Source organism: Saccostrea echinata, unplaced genomic scaffold (assembly GCF_033153115.1).
Source record: "Saccostrea echinata isolate AGI-Se365-2 ecotype Australia unplaced genomic scaffold, CSIRO_AGI_Sech_v1 ptg000018l, whole genome shotgun sequence".
Taxonomy (NCBI): Eukaryota; Metazoa; Mollusca; class Bivalvia; order Ostreida; family Ostreidae; genus Saccostrea; species Saccostrea echinata.
The window spans coordinates 3,693,465-3,706,413 of NW_026889767.1; the positions used below are offsets into that span (position 1 = coordinate 3,693,465).

The following is a 12,949-nucleotide window of genomic DNA, read 5'->3' on the forward strand; positions in this document are numbered from 1 at the left end:
GACCACAGAAGTTTATAAAAATATGAGTACATGTAAGATAACTTTAAACTTTTGAGTAGTTTTGATAAGAATTTCATAGATTCATTAAATATCTATAATTTGAACTGTACAATAATGTTGTTTATGGATTTTTTTTTCAGATAAAAGAACTATGGGTTTATGAGGCTTTAATATCATGGGTTAAGAATTTTTAGTAGTAGAGAACATGAAATTTACCAGTTTATTACGTTCATAAATTCGTGGTTCTCTTCATCACTCGAAAAGAATAAAATGTGATAGGATTGCGTTTTCGTAGTTTGTAAATGATGATAATTTTGATTGGTTTCGTTTGTTATACATTCTGAAATTTTCAACAAAGATTTGGGAAACGTCCTTGTCTGGGTTATAGATAGAATGTAGATTTTGATTGGATAAATGAGGCACACCTTCAGACCGCGGTGTATTTAATGTTCAGCGTAGATCAGTTGGAATGGAACCTTTCTTAAAGCTGAACATGATTCGTAAAAGCAATGTGTCCGCCATTTTTGTTCGTATCCTCGCTATATCTGAGGACCCCTATATAAAGGGCCTGATTTGGACACTGTTCAGTATGATCAGTCGACACCGGTGTAGACGGACGTATGCTACACAGCACTCAAAAATAACTGTAATACCTCGTCTAATGCAGGAAAGTAGATACAAAAGAAACAGGATTTTTCAACGCACTGACTGCAATGTTGTTTAAGGATTAATTTTGGGATTCTTACGAGATGCAGAGTCGATCCGATAGCATGAACTAAGACAGAAATATATATATAGAGACAGTTTGAACCGACATTTTAGGTTAAAATAAAATAGATACATGTTTTTAAACCGAGAAAGACCAGTGGGAATACAACGTAAACAAACCGGAGTGGCATACCTTTCTCTCTTATTATGTATAGTGGGTTTATTTTCATGTGGAACGGTTATTTTGGGGTTTTCAAGATTTTCCCCTATGGTACACATGGTGATTAAGTGTAATAAATATAATTTGTGAAAAAAAATGACCAACAAGCCCCGGGGTTTAATATCGGGGGGGGGGGGGGGGAGGGGGGGGGGTCCTGTCCACAAGTACCTGTGAACGGGACGTAAAACAACAATCAGTCAATCAATCCAAGGAATTATCTACGGTTTTGTGTTTAAGGAGTCAAACAGTACTTTACACATGAAAAAACACGTTTAGTTAGCTTTTCAGTTATATATTCACCATATCTATATGCTTGAAACACATACTTGAATTGTTCTAGATGCCATGGTAGTGAAAAAAATCCTTATTCGTACGGCCTTAGTGGAAAACTAAAAACATATGAATTTCGCTACTAACAAGTCAAAAGGAAGATGGTGAGGCAGAACCTAATCCAGCTTAGAACAACCTTTTCCAAATCTAGGAAAACAAAGTAGTTTTATCGCTATATATATTGTTCTTCTATAGATAGTAGAAGAAAAACAGGAAAAAGTAATTCCAAATCTGCATCTTGAACCAAAGGGTCCGTTGACTATTTATAATTTGTTTTCGCCAAAGAAAAAGTCTTCAAACCGGTATGTGACGGTACATATTGTCGTTTTGTACATATTGTCGTCGGCGTCAATATGTACGTACCCTCACTGCACATATTGTCGTCCATCTGTACATATTGTCGCCGACTGAAATGTTACATATGTACATGTACATACTGTCGCTGGCGACATTATGTGCCTCACCCTCACTGTACATATTGTCGCTCCACAGATATTGTTGTTTAAAGATGTCTTTTGTTGTTTTTGGTAGTTTTATGAATGTAATTGGTGTGAGAATTACACTGACGTATCTCGTATGCTATTTCATGCAGCGTAATTGTGACGGTACATTTTGTCGTCCTGTTCATATTGTCGCCGGCGACAATGTGTACGTATACTTTCCGTCTCTGCGCATATTGTCGTCCATCTGTGTTACTGTATATGTTAAGTTAATTATGTAATTATGAAATTTTACCTGTGGACTAAGTATATGCAAGTTAAACAAACAGAATTTACCAAAGCAAAATAAAAAAAGAAAATCAAACCACCAAGCGAGGGGGGGGGGGTGCTACATCTGTCTTTGGTGTTTGAGAAGATTTTTAAAGATTTTCTGTATATATATTCCTATATAAAACTTTGATCACCCATTGTTGCCCCACATTATTTCTGGGGTCATGACTTGAACACAATTGATTTTGTTTTTGTTTGTTTGTTGTTAAAATGTCCCTTTAGAGATTTTTTCATTCATATTGAGACGTCATCACATACCGATGGAGGGCTGCAAATTTAGACCTATACTTGGCACTCAGGATCATTGAACAGTGATGGATCTTTTTTGTGCCAGCACCTCAAAATTGAACGTACGCTCTAAAGCGTTCACATAAGTATCATCTCTTCTGACCCAATAGTTCTTGAAAAGAAGATTTTGAAATATTCTATGAAAAACTTAGATCATGTATTGTAGCCACACCTATCCCCGAGGGACATGATCTGAATAAAACTGAATTTACACTTTTTAAATGAAGCTTTCACACAAGTTTCAACTTTTCTGACAGAGTGGTTGTTGAGAAGATTTTTAGAAGTCACTGAATTTTCACTTATTCTTAACTACTTTCATGAAAGAAGGCATGGTCCTTCATTTGAACAAACTTGAATCCCCTATATCCATGGATGCAAGTGTGGCAAGTTTGGTTGAAATTGACCCAGTAGTTCTTGAGAAGAAGCTGAAATTATGAATAGTTTACAGACAGACGCACGGTCAAACAAAATGTGATCAGTAAAGCTCACTTAAACTTCCAGTTTAGGTGATCTAAAAATGTTTTTTTTTTTTTTTTTTTTTTTTTTTTTTGCGTTATTCTTATATTATTATTAACAATAAATTATATTTGTAATATTATATCGGCAAATGATCATATATAAGAATAACTCAAAAAATAATTTCCAAATAATCATTACTACATATGTACTGAACAAAAAATACCTGTATTTAATCTCCATATTACAAGAAAAAAAGGATAGCTGATTTATAAGATATCTCAAGAATTACGGTATCTTGATATGTCAAAGTGATGTACATCAATCCTGGATACAATTTTCTGACCAAATAGTTCTCTCCCTACAGTATTGCGAGTAATGCTGTCTGTCTCCCTCCGTGCTTGTGTGTGTTTTACAATCTCTCTTTCTTTTCTCAAGTAAATATTCGTCAAAACAATATATCGACAATATATGCCGACCTTGACTGTCTATTTTGTCGCCGACGACAATATGTGCTGGTGCTTGACTGTACATTTTGTCGTCCATTATGCAGGAGGAAAATAAGGCTTGTCTCAGTACATATTGTCGCCGGCGACAATATGCATCGATGGACGACAATATGTGCAGTGATGGTAGTTACAAATCGTCGCCGACGACAATATGTACAAAACGACAATATGTACCGTCACACGGTATCAGATAATGCTGCTGCTGCTGCTGATGATGATGATGATTATTATTATTTGGAAAAGAAAATTATGTTTAATAAAATCATACGCAAGCTTATTTTTCTTTTCCCTATTTGACATAATAGGGAACACTTTAATGATATGAATTTTCTATATTTATTCTCTTCTTAAACTTTCAATTTATTTGAAAGTGTCTGATAAAATCTTGTTTTTGTGGGTTACTTATATGTATTGTGATGATTCGTATCGGAACAGAAATGTAATATTCCTTTTTTATTTGGCTCTGACAGTAATATACACGTATATTTATTTTTTGGTGTAATTTCTAGACACACAACAGACGTATGTCTTATAGACAGACTTTTCCATAAAGTAATTAAAAATTCAAAAAGACTTGTTTACATTATGAGACTTGAAAATTTTATTTAATGTCGGTCGCTGAACTTATCGGCTGCTAAAGAAATCGCATTACAACTACAAAGATCCAATATAAAAACTTTCAAGTGGACATCTTCCCGAATGCAAAGGACAACCAACATTTATGGGACACGTTTAGTGACGGAACATTATGTGTTTGAAAATTGATTATTCTAGATAAATTTGTTTTGGCTCAAACCAAAAGTTTTCACTAAATCAGTAGCATTTGGCCCCCGTGCTATAGATGAAAAGGGTGAGTTGTTAAACTAACACGTGTAGCTTCTAAAAAAGGTTAAAAGTAGAAATAATAGTCACTGGAAGAGGTCAAGAAATCATTTTTGAAAACAGTAAAATTAATGGCGCTTACATCCTTGATTTCCCAGAAATAAGAACACATAATATGAGGATTGATACCTTTCTTTATTTCAGAATATCAGCCCTTACATCTTTGATTAAAAAACATACATTTCTGTTTATTATTATTTTCTATGTATATCGTCAAATTAGAACCTGTTCTTTATATAAAGATCGCATATATTATTAAGAACTTCGTTCATTGTGCACTTTTTCTAAGATGTCTGATATTTTCTTCATCTTGAGGGCCAACCTATTTCTCTTTTCCATCCTTCCTTATCCGAGATCGAAAGAAACTATAGATAATATGTAGGATTTTACAATATTACATCTTTAAAATATTTTTTTTGTATCTCTGACCATACACAAAGAACATCTAACACATTTTTCTCTCTAAAAAATTCTATTCAAACGAATTTGGAATTTCAAAAATTTCTTGTCTTTTCATTTTTTCATTTATTATTTATCTTTCATAATCTAAGAAAGTAAAATAATAAAACTGAATATAATCTTTTGCAAACTGGAATGTACGGTTTGCATGATAGTCATGTTATTATCAATCTGGTGTATCAAGATGAACTATCTCTCAATAACCTATATTTAAGAATAAATAAAAATAAAGCAATAGATAAAAAGATACATTGAACTATAGCTAGCAGTGTTAAAAATATTTTTAGAATGTGATTGTAATTAACCATTGAATTTAATTATTAAAAGAACATTTTATTGAAAAAATAATAAATAACAGTTCCCAGTGATCACTAGTCACTAGTCAAGAAATCTTATCACAGAACAGCTTTAGAGTATGCAGGATATGCTAGATTAGTAACATACAAAATATGAAAAAAAGTATCGACTATTTTTTTTTCTTTGCTTAGGCTCCTGGGGGTCGTAACATAAAGGGTACTTAAGTCTAAGACCATGCTTAAGTAGGACTTAAGTACAGTTTTAAACTTAAGACCGTAACTAGAAGCGTGCTAAGACTTGACAATCTTAGCAAAACTTAGGCGGCCGGTAGAGGTGACTTAAGTATGTCTTAACTTTCTTAAACACATATTTAGAACTATTTAAGGTTGACTTACTATGTTAAAACACTCCTCTATTAATATTATGCATTAAAAAATATTTTTCTCTTTTTAATATACTGGTATAAGAATTTTAGTTTTTCGTCCGGGGAGGGGGGGGGGGGTTATACATCACTTATTCCGATATCACTCTCTAAATGACATACATGTAAATGCAAAATATTATTTTTGGGATACGTTTGAAATAATTAGGGACCTAGGTTATAAACACTAATCATTATAAGTAAATTGTATACTGCTGTGATCATGGATCTGTTTGTTGACTGTGAAAAAAAATGAGATGAAATAATTTTAAAAATTGTAGGTGAAGTAAAGGATGATGAGTAGAAAACTAATAAAGATTTTCTGTAAATTAGATTGAATGTAGAACGCAACAAGCGGGGATTCAGATAGGGTTCACTACCGTTAACACGAGAGAGAGAGAGAGAGAGTTGTTGATAAGTTGGAGATATACGAATAATTGTTTTCTGAAAACACTTCTTTTCCACCCTTCATTAAATTGTAAATAAGTATATCATAAAACGTCTGCAGTCTCTGCTTGCTGATATGGGAGGGGAAAAAATTCAAAATGCCCCTATTGTTTTTTTTTTTTTTTTTTTTTTTTTTTTTTTTTTTTTTAAATTTTTTATTAAGAGTTTCAACTTCGAGTACGTAAAAGTTATCATGCCATGTCAGCAAAAATGACAATTTGAAAGCAAGTGAACATTTGTCAAACGGAAGAATAACAACAAACGGTAAACTGAAAACATCGCAGTCTCGAGTGATAAACAATATTCACGCATTTACAATGAACCACTAGTGCCACTTTGTGACCGTGCAATATTTGTTTTCAAATATTCAGAATTTTTTAAACAGATTTAACTTTGATTAAATACGAAATGTAATCTAACCTAGCTAAAACCGATAGGCAAGGACGTCAACTTTAATATACATGTGATTAAAAACGTAACTAATTAATTTTTACAAATACATATATAAATAAATTGAAAAACTAGGATGATTAATAAAACATATTTTGAATATAAGTTTGACTTAGCTAAGACCTAGCTAAGTCCGTTTTATGTTACGGTTTAAGACATACTTAAGTAGTACTTACGCAGGTCTTAAGATTGCACCTAAAACATACTTATGACCCTACTTAAGTCAAAAACTTAGCAAGCTTTATGTTACGATCCCCTGGGGGTCGTAACATAAATGGTACTTAAGTGTTAGACCATACTTAAGTAGGACCCAAGTACAGTCTTGAACTTAAGACCGTAACTAGAAACGTGCTAAGATTTGACAATCTTAGTTAAACTTAGGCGGCGGGTAGATGTGACTTAAGTATATCTTAACTTTCTTATACATATATTTAGAACTAAATAATGTTGTCTTTCAATGTTAAAATATTCCTCTATTCATATTATGCATTAAAGAAAATAATTACCTCTATTTAATACTAGTATAGGAATTTTGATTTTTTGTCGGGGGGGGGGGGGGAGGCAGTTTTATTGATCACTGATTCCGTATCTCTCTCAAGATGGCATACTTGTAAACTGAAAACATAGCAGTCTCGAGTGATAAACAATAGTCACACATTTACAATGAACCACTAATTGCCACTTTGTGACCGTGCAGTATTTGTTTTCAAATATTCAGAATAATTTTTAACAGAATCATATTTTTAATACGAAATCTATTCTAACATTACTAAAACCGATGGGTAAGGACGCCAACTTTAATATTATATATAAATAAAAACGTAACTGTATCATTTTCTAACAATATATCTAAATAAAGTGAAAAACTATCGTAATTCATAAGAAATATTTTGAACATAAGTTTGACTTAACTAAGACCTAGCTAAGTTCGTTTTATGTTACGGTTTAAGACATACTTAAGTAGTACTTAGGCAGGTCTTAAGAATGCGCGTAAAACATACTTATGACCCTTCTTAAGTCAAAAACTTAGCAAGCTTTCTGTTACGAGCCCCTGTTCCTCCTTAATTACACTTTAAAAATCAACTCCACGCATGTCACTTAATTGACAGAAGCTACATAATCTTAATGCACTAGTTTTATTTGAAAGTAATTTTTTTCCGAAAAACTAAAAAAAAAGTTATAATTTCAAAGTATTGAATTTTTAAACCATGGTGGGCATGTTTAATTTTTACTGGCTTATTGAGGATCAAATATAAACTTTGCCGAATTTTTTATAATTCATTTATTATTATTATTTTGAATTCTAAATGATTAATGTTCTTTTGCAATAAAATGGAGGAAAAATTCTAAATTAAAAGAGATACAGCATATTGTATTTTCCTACAACAAAAATTAAAAAAAAAAATCTAAATATTTCTTATCATATCATTTAATCTTGAGAAATGTTGTAAAAAATCATAAGACCGCTTCGTCAGTGCTATACCAGACGATGTTTTATCTCAGAATTGCATGCAGAAACGCGTTTCCAGTAGTATGTAAGACAATCGGATATTTTCAGGTAGATTCTTTGATCGTTTTGGACGGATTTCACAATGTTTTAATGTGTCTTCAGTGAATGACCTCATTTGTTTACAGTTTTCTTAAGAATGACGTTTACTCAGGTGACAAAAAAATTTCAGGGTTAAGAATGAAAAACCACCTAGCGTACATATTAGACCTGTGATTGTAGTGTTATTACTCACTTTCCAATAACTGTGTCAACGAGCTACTTTTCATGTTAGTGACCCATGTGCATTTCTCGGAAAATAGTTTAATTTTTCATACTACGACACATATTTTCTTTATTAAAGAAATATTACAAATAACAAACCTCTTTAGATAATAAAATATAATAGGAATGGAATAGTTTTGCTTTATAATAATAAAAAAAAAACAATTAAAGTCTGAATCATAAACATTATTCCAGACCGAATTAAATATTCTTATTTTTACCCTTTTTAATCTAATATTTCTAAAATCTGAATAAGCATTCTTAATTATTTATAGCACCAGTTTACCCTTGTTGCCCTTATTCTGCTAGTATTGAGATTTTTTAAGTCAATAATCAAATTATTGAGATATTTTGTCTTCATTGGTATTTGTTCATATTTTTTTTAAATTCTTCATTGCATATCATTCAATTATATGAAATAATACATAACCTTCTATACACCTCATATTTGCAAAATGATGTATATAAACCAATAAAAATCTTAAACTTGATGAATATTGCAAAAAAAGTAGGAAAAATGAAAAAAAATAAATCTTAGTCCAAAGGATGAGTGCACTTAAGCTATGAGAGTTGGGTCCCGGTGTTTTGCGCAAAATAAAATTCCGAAGTTCATAAACTTTATGTTTTATACGTATTAAACAATGTCTTAAGAGCAGCCTTTTGTATATTATATTACATGAAAGTATTAAATAATGCCGAGCGACACTAGCTTTTGAGACGGGGGTCTATCAGTTTTGTCACATTTCTATTGTTATTCATATGCATACCAGTTTTCAACGACATTGTTTACATCGAGCCGCAACTTGTCCATTGGTCTCATTTGCACAGAATGTGTATTTTAATTTAAACTTCAACATATCCAAAGGACAATGTTGGACAATGACGGCTCATATCTAATTTTTTGAAAAAGTCTCCAAACTACAGTCGAATTAGCCACTAAATTAACAGTTCACCGAGTTTCAACGATTGATATTATAATCACTTTACTCACATGACATTCACTGTTCGATACGCTAAGACTTTCATTGAAAATTTCATTGTGTTTGTCATTGAAAGTTTCTATTGTGACAGTATCTATCGTACTTCCAACTTCAAACTATGGGGGATTTTTGCGCAAATTTTTATACGGTTTGAAGATTATATGTCTCTTATTTTACTTTGTAGTTTTAATTAGGGGTGTTTTGAAAGAATTCTGGTATTGACAGTGTGATGAGTAAGTACATGTACAGGCTTATGTCGCCTCTGTATAATGGTCTGCAGGGCGAGACATCTTCCCCATCCCTAAACACTAGAATCATTTATTATTTGTGCACCATGAAACTACACAATCTCTCTCTTCTCCATTTAAATTCGCAGTGCGAAAAAAATAATCATATGTGATAATGTTTACAGTCCACATCCATGCGATTTAAATGTCTCCGCCTATTTGCGGATACCTTAAATTCGAAAGTGGTCCCGTTCAAATTTCCGGAATTTAAGGCTTGTACATGTTCTTTTCAATGACATTGTCTGTAATTATAGAAATATGTATGACAAAAAATTCAAGGAATAAATATCAAAAGAATATGCTTGCACAATAATCATAGATTAATTAAGCGATATATTGTAATGTAAAGCTTAAAATGGGTAGCCGAAAAGGTTCCAAATAACGTACTAAAGTGCATTCATTCTTTCCTCTGCATCACCGTATACTTAATTTTGCTATTGCATTTCTTAAAATAAAAAAAAATATTGATTTTTTTAAGTTGATATCGAGTTATAACATGGTTACATGTTTTTTATCCATTTACAACAATTTTTGATTAAACATATTGTACGTTATACATTTCGTTTCTGTCCACTAAAACCCCAAGAAAACGTCATCTTCAAAATGTTTTGAATATTGCTTGAATATTGCTCCAAATTTGGTCATATCACAGCATTGATTAGGAAACGCGGGTATGTTAAGGAAGCATACAAATCATTTCTCGGGAAATTTGGACTTTTTTAAGAAAATTAAGATTAATAATTCACCAAAGTCTCCGATAAAACATAAACTATTATTAACTATTACATAAAGACACGGAGTGTCCGAGGCCAAGTAGTGCACCACCTCGACGTCATCACGTGACCGCTATTAATAGCAAAATATTCCTTAATGAAAAACTTCACAGAACAACACTACCCCGGGGTTGAATAATTTCTTTGAGTAAATAACATAGTTGAAAAACATCTCTAATGCCTAAAAAGTGCTGCTAGAATCCCACTGTCCTATCGGGAAAATAATTATTCCACATATATGTACGAAACCTTACCCGATGTTTTGCATTTTATGCATATAACCCGAGATATTTCTACAAACCATGTTTACCTCACGATTCTAGCAGCACTTTCCAAGTATTATGGAACACAAGCTTTCGATATGTACAAATCTTATGTTTTTAAGTATCCAGCTTAGTGTTGTTCTTTTGCATTATTGTTGTCACGAATGACAGAGGAAAGGCCAACCAGGATACGTAAATAGCTGAATGTCTTCAATAGAAGATATAATCGATGAAAATAAATCAACATTCCTGTTTAACATACTTTAATTTAACAGGAATAACACACAATATTCACGGAATTTGCTTCTAAACCTCCTTTTACGTATCTTTTTACATGCCCTTTTGGCCAAATTCTCGTTACACAACATGATCGATTCTCAAGTTACTTGTTGAACAGTTATGACGTCATTGGTCGGAGATTTTAATTCAAGTGACAGATACAGCATAACAAAAAAAAAAACATTTTATTTTTGTTAATATTTGCAAATTTCTATTCATTTCCAGGAGTCAAATTATATCTCTAAATAGCAATATTAGGAAAACTTGTGTTCTAAACTTGACGTCATCTCGCCTACTATGACGTCATATTGTATCACTGATTTAGTCAAGTCAGATTATCCTAGTGCTTCCTTAACACACCTGCGAAGACAACTTTTGTAAGTATATGACTAAAAGAGAAAGTTTCATAATAAGCTATATAATTAGGTCACCATAAGTACGAATGAAGTATCTCATTATATTAAGAATCTTTTCCACTTAAATATAATGGTACTTAGAAACTGAGGATAAAATTTTAAACCAGAACACCATTTTTGTTAACTTCATTTATCAAGTTTATGTTTTAGTGTTTTTCATGTGCATATCTTTCTGAGTGTCAAGGACACCAGTTGTTAAAGGAAAGGTTTGGCGAAGATTCATGTTACAGTTACTTGTATATGTATATTGTTTATTCTGGATAGATGAGTTTTGGCAAATTCCAGAATTTTTCTTCACAACAGAGCATTGGCTCTATAGCATTAATAAAAAAAGATGAGCTGTTAAACTAACACATGTACCTACTAAAAAGGTTTTGAATATAGAAAGTATCAGTCATTTGAAGAGCTGTAGAAATGCATTTTTGAAAACTGTAAAATTGATAGGAGCGTACATGTAGCCAAGAAATTAGGACACATGAGAACACAGACTTGCGGTTTCATGACCCCTTCATCAACATGTGCAGTAAAATTAAGTATTTTAAAAATAAGTGAATTTGATTTTTTTTTTTTTTTTTTTTTTTTTTTTTTTTTTTTTTTTTAAACAAATCTTTTCAGAATATCAACCTTCACTTCTTTGAAAAAAAATCATTGCATGACACACGTCAGATTTTGAAGAAATTGGTCAGAACTCATGTCAAAATTATCAATTACAATTCAATTTAAAAAATAATTTACTTACACATGTACAGTACTGTACGAAAACAAATATCCAATATTCAATTCCATACTCAAAAATCGTAAAAAAAAAAACAAACAAACAAACAAAATTTTATTGGGACTATGTATTGTCCTTGTAAGGAAATTTAGAAGAAATCTTCAAATCTTTACATTTTTTTTTTATTCAGATATTTTGGAAACTTAGTCCTATAATTTTTTACCAAGAGAATTTTTACCGTTATCATGTCCTAGTTATATTTAAAACCGATTTCAAGTTATATTTATAGAACGAATAAAATACATTCACTCAACATACTTTTTCAAAAAAAGAGTAAATATTAAAGAAGTCAAGATTTAATATAACTCGGGCTATGCTTTTTTTTTTCTGTATTCTTGCCTTCTCGTAGACTGTTAGATAATAAAGAAAATGTGTAGGATTTAACTGATGAAAATTTTTTATATCTTTTCTTTATCTTTTTCCCTTCCTTTGTACATCTTTTTTCTTCCTGAATTTTAATCACTTGACTTTTATCTTAAAGATAAAGACACATCAAGGATATGATGTAAGATTTCACTATTTATACATCTTGTACACTTTTTTTTTCTTTCACTCGATTGAATTTTATCTAAAAAATATAAATACATCAAGCCTATTGTTCAGTATTTCACTATTTATATATTTATAAGAATACTTTTTCAAAACATTTTTTGGTTTCCAAAATTTCTTTATATTCTTTCTTTATATTCATTATTTACCATTCATCAATTTAAAAAGAATTTTAATATATACTGAGCAAACAGGAATGTACAGGTTGTATGACAGCCACATTATTATCATTATTTTGTATCAAAATAAATTTCTTTCCGTAATCTAAGTTTAACAGGTGTTAAAAACAACCTTGAACTAGCAGTGTTAAAATATAGGTTGTTATTAAACATAAAAGGTAAATAAAAGAATGACATTTTACTTAAAAATACAATTTTATGATACAGTACCCATTGGTAATTTATAGAATGTATGTTGAACAGATACATGTATGTGAATAAATATTTTTCATGCTGTTAATATTCATAATATTTAAATAAGTATGGAGAAAGTGTACTTTTGTATGGAGAACATTTGTATTGTATAATAAGGATTTCTAAGATTGGGGTATATTATTTTAGTCTGAACGAAAAATCACTGTGTAAAAACTTGTAAATGTCAATGAAAATCATCAAAAAAC

At 31.1% G+C, this 12,949-nt stretch overlaps 1 protein-coding gene across 1 annotated transcript in view; it reads left to right on the forward strand.

The window, feature by feature from the left end:
* Positions 1 to 12,949, forward strand: part of LOC133189382 (uncharacterized) — a 433,972-nt gene that overhangs the window by 23,177 nt on the left and 397,846 nt on the right. The gene's annotated exons all lie outside the window — the stretch shown is intronic.